This window comes from Lygodium microphyllum, chromosome 10 (genome assembly GCF_053477565.2).
Source record: "Lygodium microphyllum isolate KBCC chromosome 10, Lygodium_microphyllum_v1.1.10, whole genome shotgun sequence".
Lineage (NCBI taxonomy): Eukaryota > Viridiplantae > Streptophyta > Polypodiopsida > Schizaeales > Lygodiaceae > Lygodium > Lygodium microphyllum.
In genome coordinates this window covers 48,096,579-48,106,058 of record NC_141144.1, presented here as the reverse complement: position 1 = coordinate 48,106,058, position 9,480 = coordinate 48,096,579, and positions in this window count along the sequence as shown.

The window sequence follows — 9,480 nt, the reverse complement described above, 5'->3', positions numbered from 1 at the left end:
TCGAGCTCTCCCAGAGATGTCAAGTAATGTCTTGCTTTCTCTCTCTTATTTGGTAAATTTTTTCCTTTTGGAAGCATTTGCGATAATAACCTATATATATTTTTAAAAGTGAGTTAGAAAACCACCAACATATATTTGTGTCTGATTTCAAAATAGAACAATTAATATTATGATTCATAAGCCAAACTAAATTGATACCTACTTCAATAACACATTCAAACTGACATTATTCCATCCATAAATTGTTTGCAAGTTAAGTATCTCGAGGGACGCACGAAGAACGGAGTACGTACAACCTTCATACAACGGAGTAGATGACGCTACATATAGTGGGTCATCTGGCTTTGTAGAGTGACCTTCTCCTCGAACCAGTTGTGAAAATAGAGTGTGTACCATGTTGTCCAAAATATCATCCTCTAAAACTTGATGGGACATTTCATGATGGCTAGTATCATGGTCGTCAGTCTCCACTCTTCTTGAAGACTCTGCCTCCTCACGTCGACGATTTGCAGCCTCTCAACGCCCGGGAGAGGGAGCATTTGACGATGTGGCACTGCATCTTGCTCAACCACAAAAGGGAGTTACATGTATGTTGATATATATTTCAAATATAGACTAGCAATCTTAGTGTTTAAAGCAATGAATACGAGTGATTTTTCTTGGTCCCATTCTCGATACATGCTGAGGTGTGACATTGCAACTCGACGTGCTCGAAAAATACACCCTCGACAACGATCACACATGCATTTAATTTTTTGTCGTAGATATGCATCTCGATTATGAAGACGTAATGTTTTATCCTCACTTGAGGATGTGCTCATTGACTCATCAGTATACACCGCAAGTAGGTGATGACGACGACATGATTAAACCTAATTCATGACAACATCAAATTTGTTATTAATATGTTTACATAAAAACGTCAAGGCGTATTAATTATTCTAAGATATTCAATTTCAAATACACAAAACTTGTCATAAATACATAAAAACTTATGATAAAAACTTACTATCAAAACTTATCTTAAATACAAAAACTTATGATAAAAACGCAAGCGCATTAAATGCGCATCTATGCCTGCGTCTAAATCCGCGTCTATTACCATGCAAAAATAGACGCAAACGTCAAAATTCAAAAGATATAAGCGATTTCTTTTCAACTTGCTTCTTTCCTGTATTTTTTGCGCGTTCTGGAGCTCGAGTTCAACCGACATGCAATCTACCTCCACTAGTCTCTTCATGACTCACCTCCTCATGACTCACCTCTTCTTTCACTTCAAAGAGACAAAAAGGGAAAGAAGACAACTAAAGAGAAGAAAGCCAAGGAGAGGAAGAAAGAGAGAACAAAAGAGAAGAGAACAAGAGGAACAAGAAGCAAAGAGAGGAGACAACAAGCACCAAGCATCAAGGAAGAACAACTCACCAAGGAGAGGAAGAAGGGGAAGGAAGCAGCGCCACCACCCGTCCACACCAAAGACCCAAGGTGAGTCCTCTCTCTCTCTCTCTCTCTCTCTCTCTCCCTCCCTCCCTCTCTCTTTCTCTTTCTGTATTAGAATCTATGATTGAAGTTTTTATATCATAAATAAATCATGGATGGCGGTTGTTGGGTTGAGAGTGGCCGACTTAGTGCGTTTGACAGCGCGTGTAGATTCCAGTGCAGACGTAGACATAGACACGCAACTATGTTTATTGTTATCGCGTCTGCAGTCCTGTCTCCAAGCGTGTGTATTCTGCATCTCAAATGCGAGAATACACGCGCTCTTCCCAGAAGCTTTGACTTTAGAGACGTGTCTGAGAGTGTGTCTATTCTGCATCTGAGACGCGAATCTACACGTGCTCGGCCCAGAAGCTTTCACTTCTGGGAAACGTTTGAGAGCGCATCTATTCTGCATCTCAGACGCGAAAATACATGCACTCTGCCCAGAAGGTTTGACTTTAGGGAAGCATCTAAGAGCGCATCTATTCTGCATCTCAGACGCGAATATACACGCGCCAGCTCTAATAAGAAAACAAGTTTTTATTTCTAAAATTGTACAAACATGTTACACAATAGTACAGTTTACACAATATTGCAATTTAGCAAATTTGTCTTATTCTTGTGTTTTATTTGCAGATGTCACATCTTGGTTCATCTAGCAATGACCCAGATTTGGAGCGCATGAATGAAACATTGGGCTTGTTCAATAGAGGGGTCAATGCTTTTTTTGGAGGTTTTCCTAGTAAGGAGGACTTCATGAGAGAGATGACTAGACACCTTGGCCGCTCTCCCACATCAGACGAGGTGTTCAACGTCATGTTTGGAACGCCTCTAACGTCTTTGCCTGGCACTTCTTCCCAAACACCAAACTTCCAAACTCCAATTGCAGGTACTCCACGTGTAGCGCAGGTACATACATCGGTTGAAGCACAAGCCTGAATCTACGCACGTGCATTTGCGAAAGCACGTGCATCGAGCGAGGCAGAGGGTAGTTGACAGAGACGGAGGAGGGAGAGTTGAGGGGAAGGATGAGGCTTGTGTGGGGGTTGCCTCGGAGGTCGCGAGCAATCACACTCACCAGAAGATCACTTAGAGGAGCATGTATGCCAATACTATAGAGTTACAGATACTGGTGGCATCTTCCATGATGATGAAGGAAGGGATGTAATGGCATACATGAGGAGCGTCGTGCATGCGACGTATAAAGATTGTTTCGTTTACTTCAAGAATCAGAAAAGCGACTTGTGGCAGGAGGTGTTGAGGGCAGTCCATAGGAGGTACCCAAATCCTGAGGGTCAGCGATTCTTGGATGATTGGGGGCACACAAAAGTGAGGGATTTGCTTCACAACAAAATATCCCACCTCATGACACGTGCCAGGGAGTCATTGCGGAGACAAGAGGAGGGGTGTGGAGCCTATAGCCAACCACCTATATGCCACCGCATAGAGTGGAAGAAAACCAAGAAGAAAGCAGTAGAGAAAGTGAAGAGTTGCCAGCACGCAGAGGCGCGACGCATCCAAATGGAAACCATGGGATCTCGCATTATGGATCAGGCGGCAGAGAGTCGTGGGAGGCAGAGTTTGTAAGTATATTTTGATTTCTAGTTTTTTAAAATTTATATTTTTTCAATTCTTTATATAATTTGTTCTAATACATTGTGTCTCATAATTATTTGTATATATCATAATCTTTTTACAGACTACTATCGTTGGTAGGATACCTACTCCTAGAGAGGTAGGTTACCATTGAGGCCATAACCGCGCAACCACATGGCTTCACTTCTATGAGGAGGGTCTTATCACTGAGGAGTAATACAACCGAGCTATGAGGATTCGACAACCAGAGGAGGCATGTTTTTCTTACTTTCCTATTAAAAGTATGGCTAATTATAACTTTTTCTTTGCAATTATAGGTAAGCAACCTTGATCTTTTGTGTGTGTAGACGAACCTCGATGTGGAGCATAGCGAGAAGGGGGATAGTGACACAAGTAGTGATGGTGGTGCTAGCGAAGATGTTTCTTCTTCAGATTCGTAGAGTAGCACCATACCTCCTCTATGGCCTTGTTTCCTTGTTTTTCTATTATCTGTCTTTGAGCCTACTGCTTGCGGCTACGCTTTAGGTCGCAAGCACTTAAACTTCCCATGTAAATATGTTTTTATATATAATGAATACATGGATTTTTGTTTTCAATTCTCATGCCTTCAGATCCATTCTTTTTTTTTCCAAATGCACAATTTGATATATGGGAGGGGGGAAAAAAACAGAGAGCATGTGCAACCACATGCTCTCTGTTTTTTTTTCCAATTATGTGCTTCGCGTCTATTTGCGCGTCTAAATTGCAGAAAACGCACGTCTATACTTGCGTCTAGCATGCAAAGTACATGCGCCCATATACGCGCTATATAATTCAAATTAATAAAAACAAATTAAATATCTTTAGAAAAAAGGAGATTTTTGGTTTTACGATCATGTCTACTGACGCATGTAAAAGCAAGTCTATGCACGTGTCTATGTGTCCGTCTAATTTTCCATGTAGACACGCTTGTAGACGCACAAAATAAATTAAATAAATAATAATTTTGATTTTCATGTGTGCATTTCTTGATGTGTGTATATGTGCATCTAAAGCGCGTCTATTGGTGTGTGTGGATTTCCTTATACATGCGACTATAGACGCGAAATGGTACACGCACAAATAGACGGGCTTATAGATGTACCCGTTAGATTTTCTCTCAATTCAAAAATCGCGTCAAAAAGTGAGTCTAAGAGGACTTTTTGTTGTAGTGAGGCGTAGGCCTAGGAGGGAAAGCCCAAGAGCGAATTGTGTGCTAGACTTGTAGTCACCAAGGACATTTCTTCACGGTGCCCCTGAGAGGGAGCAAGCAAATAGAGATAAGGCTGAGTTAAGATGCGCTAAGTGTGGAATCACTCATCTCTTTGTCAATTTCCCTAGACAAAGGCTATCCTCTAGTTCGGCAAATGAGCCATCGGTTCCATTAGGGTTGTTCGGTGTCGAGATACTTGATGGGAAGGCAACACATATTCCATTACAGGTCATGATCCGCGCACAGACGAAGCATGTGGGCATATCATTTCTAGGGTCTAGCAGCCTTGACACAACCTCAGTTGAAAAGAAGAGCCAGAGATGAAGGAAGAAAAGACCGGATGCTAAGGTTACCCTCAAAAGTGAAAGTGCCACATGAGTAGTGATTTTTGACTTTGAGAAGTACTTAAAAATAGCCAAAAAGTCTGAATTTCAAGGGAAAAATAGACTTCATTGAAGGCGGAAATTGCAATCAGTATGATTTTAAGCGGCAAGCCCCTAAAGTGCTTTAAAGACCCACCGCTGGGAAATTTTCATAATTTTTCTGTCTATCGGATGAGGTTTCACGAGAGGCCTGGTAGTGGGGGACTTTGAGATGAATGTGCCAAATTTTTCAAATCACTATTCCGACGCCGGATAATGAAATGGGGGTGCTCGGGGACGAAAGCCCAAAAGAGACTTAAGTACAAAAGGATTTAAGGGGCTTAAGGGGGTAAGAGGGGGTGCGACTCTTGGAGCCAAACCCCCAAATTTTACATGTGAAGGGGGTGGGGCCATTTTTTTTCAGCGCGGGCAAGGGAAAAAAGAACGGCATGGCTTCTTGGGCAACGATTATTTTTGGAGAAGGGGAGGGAGGCTATGGAGACTCAATGTAATCCCATAAACTAATTGCATCACTAACCTTCTTGCTTCCCACACTCTCCATCACCGAACTTCATGCGAGCAATGGCTGCCTGGACATGAAGAACCAATTTTAGTATTTCTCTCTCCTCCAAATGGTGCTTCACATGGCAAGAATCAAGAAGAGAATGCAATGATGGATGCTTGTGCGACGATGAATCGGATTGCTCTAAGATCAAGAGGAGGCTGAGGGGAGATGTTCAACATTGAAGAATTTTTGTTGGTCCATCCATTGGCAACCCAAAAAAATAATTTAAAAATCCACAACACGCAAGTAAGCGGTATGAGTCATTTTTACAAACGAAATTTGCTTCTTTTTTATGTTTGATGGTCGAAATGAAATTCATATGGAACAAAAATTTATTTGAATCTTGTTACCATTATGATTGAGAGTTGTGCATATAAAAAATACAGACATGTAATGATAAATAGTCTCAATAATTAAATTATAGCCCGAAAAGCACATTTTTAGAGTAAAAATGAAGGTTTCGGGTGGAAAAAAGAGATGCGCATGGGATAAAACTATTTAAAAAAACATTTTTCAGATATCATAATGAATCACTAATCAAAAATCAGAAAATGATCTATTTTTATGCACAAATAAATTTATAAAAAATAGTAAAAAATAGAAAAAAATAAGATTTCGGTGCTATAAAAATCTAAAAAATTATGATTCGTGGTTGTGGCTATATAACAAAGTTGAAGCATGAATTTTTCCTTTGGTTCGGCTTTGTTTATATGTCATAGTTCATGTTTTTTCTATTTAATGCAAAAACTATGTGCAAAACAAAACCCTACACCTATGCAACACAACACAACCTAAACGTTAGAGGGAAAGGGTGAGGTTAAGGATTAAGAGGGTTGAGAGGTTGTGAATCTTTCAAATATATGATTGTGCATTTCATTTAGAATTGGGATATTCCAGTTTAAGGGGCTAGTAGCACGAGAAATCGGTGCTAGTCTCCATATATCGAGGCATACGTTTAGTGAAAATCATGAAAGGGTTGTTTTTCCACATCACAAAGTGTTGATTTTATGAATATTATTTGTGCACTAGGATCATATGTACTATGCATGACACATGCCATGGTATCGATCCTGGATTGCATAGCAATTGTCTTCCTAGGATATGACTTATACATGGAGTGGAAAGGAACCTAAGCTATAGGTTAAGTCGTTTGTTTTCTAAGGGAATTATTTGGTAAGGACACATGGTATCTCTTGGAATATGGTCAAAATGAAAGAGTGGAGTTTGTATCATGTGTACTTTTTGTTGAAGTGACATGTCTTTGGGCCAATCCCCAAGGTGTAGGAGCGTCACAATGGAGCCGTAACAATCAGCCCGAGCAGAGCTTCCTTATGTTTGTGTTATGAGGCACTATGCCTATATGCTATGGAATCTCCCTTTGAGGAGAAGGGAAGGTAAATGTTGGACTACATATCAACTACAAACGCATGATTAAGTCTATCTAGTGTACATCGGTGTATTACAAACGCTCCTGGCCCGCGAGGCTGTGTGGTGGGGTTGTTTGTTGTGTGCATGAGGTCTGACTAGTGCCATAGTAAGTGCTGGCCCATTTTAGGTCCCATCAATGGTATGTTTTCCGAAAGCCACCAATAAGTGGTGGTGCCGAATCTAGGGTTTTTAGAGACCAAATAGTTGGTTTATATCCTCTGACAAGAATGGTCAAGCCGAAATACAAAAAGTGAAACATGCTGAGGAGCTAGACAGCGAGTGGAGATTGTAAGGCATTATTCTTCTCAAAGAAGCAACCCGTTACGTATAAGTGATAGTGGTTCTAATAACCTAAATGACATAAGTAGCACTTTGAGTGCAAGTGGAAGTCTTAGTACTTCCCCACTTCCAGTCAATCAACCCACTTCAAGTGGGGATGTACTTTTACCTACACAAACTCCTGTTTTCAATCGGGTTGTAGCCATGGCATAACCCATCGCAATTTCAGCAAGGAAAGTGGATTTACGGACATTAGGAGTACCATTTCCCATCTTCCATGGGTTAGAAAAAGAAGATGGAGAACTCCATATTAAGGAGATTCAAATGAATGTTCAACTATCGAATCCAAGACGAAGGACACCTAATGATGTTCTTTAATATGACGTTAAAATGAAGGGCAACAGTATGATATCACGGTCTAGAGGCCAGAACCATAATTAGCACTGATCAATTCTTCACGGCCTTTCGTAGAGAGTTTGCTCCTAAGAGGGGTGGATAGTATTGGTTGCATGTGTCTTGAATGTAGCATGCCAAGAGCCAAATGAGAATGTCTAGGCCTATTCCAAGAAGCTAAAGCAAGTTCTTTGCAAACTTAATACTTATGTCCCCATTCCACCGGGTGCAGAGTTGTAATATTTCCTACATGGATTACATTTCAATATGCAGGTGCAGCTGAGTTGTGTTACTTTGGCCGACATTGCCACTGTTATTACCCAAGCAGAAGAGTCGCGCTTGCAAGTGGCTTAGGAAGCAAGGGTAAATTCGAATGGTAATAATTAGGCACTGACAAATGGGAGTCAAGGGGACCCCATGTCAAATGCGAATATGGCAAAGGAATTATCATGCCGAATTCGCCTATATTACCATCTCCTCCTAGTAGTATGAATATGCCTATGGCTAGTCACATGAGCCCAATAAACAATGGAGGCCAAATAAGGAATCCTAATGTTGTCCCAGTAGGTTAGCGGCCAATTCCTAATGAAGTGGTTAGGCCAATGGGATGAGAGACATATGATTGCGGCTATGAGTTGAATGCCTCTAATGTCATGGGCAAAGTTAAGGACATGATGAAGCACTACACCGATATGATTCCTGAATAGTATAGACAAATAGTTGTGGAGGTTAGTTTTCTTAGGAAGTAGTAGAATTTGATAGGGAGTTGATGCTCTGAAGAGGGTGCCCCCTCAAGATTCAGCTGCAAGTAGTAAGGTGGCCAAAATTTCCATGGGAATTGCCCAAATATAAAATATGATGATATTTGCAAAAAGTCTGGCCACTTAGCTGCTACCTGTTGGAGTAAGATTAGTTCTCCAAGGAGTAAACTGCCAGGTTCAGTTAACCATCGTGCACAAGGGAATAATCTCCAGCAAGATGAGGGACCAAGACAAATACTGCAACAAGGAAAGGCTAATTTAGAGGAGTTGTCTCATGGCAGTGGAGTCAGTCTTATTGAGGCCATACGTGTCAATGACGCTGAAACTTCTAATCTACAAGCCATAACAAGAGGTCAAAAGTTTAAAGAGGGTGATAAAGGAACTATAAAACCTAACGAGGAAAATCGTAAGGCTAGGGAAAAGAAAGTCTTGAATCTTGATATGGAAGGTGGACCTTTAAGGCCTGTTCATAGTAAAATTGATCTCGAGAAGGATAAAGGATTGCCAAGAAAGAAGGAAAAAGTTAAAAAAGAGGCAGCAAAGCCAGTCGAAAGACCAAAGGAGAGAATGGTTTGGTGCGAGAAGAGAACTTTAGCTAACTACCATGACTTTGATCTAGCAAGTTCTCTTTGTGGAGTTAAACCAGACGTGAATCTCTTGCAATTAATTAAACTATCTCTAGGAGTACGCAAGGAATTCGAGAAAATCTTACGTATTGAGTATATTTTAGAACCTTTGGCATAGCATGAGTGGGAGAGGATTGGCTCGATCATGCTGAAAAGCATTGCCCTAGGCTTCCAGCATACGTGGATGGAATATTAGTAGAGTATGCTATCGTGGACATTGGATCCTCCACCAATATCATGAGTTTAGACTTGTAACGTGTCCACTTGTTCGCTTGTAGGACACATCTTTGCAACCCATCGGGAAGAAAGTCCAGAAAGCACCGCCCGGCACTCCCACAAAATGTCACGGAGTTTGCAATCTAGGTCTTCCCGAGTCTACCACGAAGCGGAAGCATTCTAGCCGTTCCCACTTGGGACCTGACCTGAATCAGGGTTTTCTTAGTGGTCAAATTCCTAGAACAGCAGCTAGCATCGAACCCCTAGGTGAACTATTTTACACAGAAACGCCAGAGTCAAAGCGGATTCATGTTGCACTTGGTTCAAGGAGAATGGGAAATGAGAGGGATGCAAAGCTCGACCTCTTTGCCCATAAGGCATAGTCCCATTCTGTCCCCCCTAAAATAACATAAATCGGGACTCTAGTATCCTAGATTCTAGGTCAACATTCGTTGCTGTCAATTTCCTTCGAGAAAGTCTTGGCCAATCGGGACCACCCATCCATAGGACGGACCCATGGCCACATCCACCGCACTTTCCTCGGGGT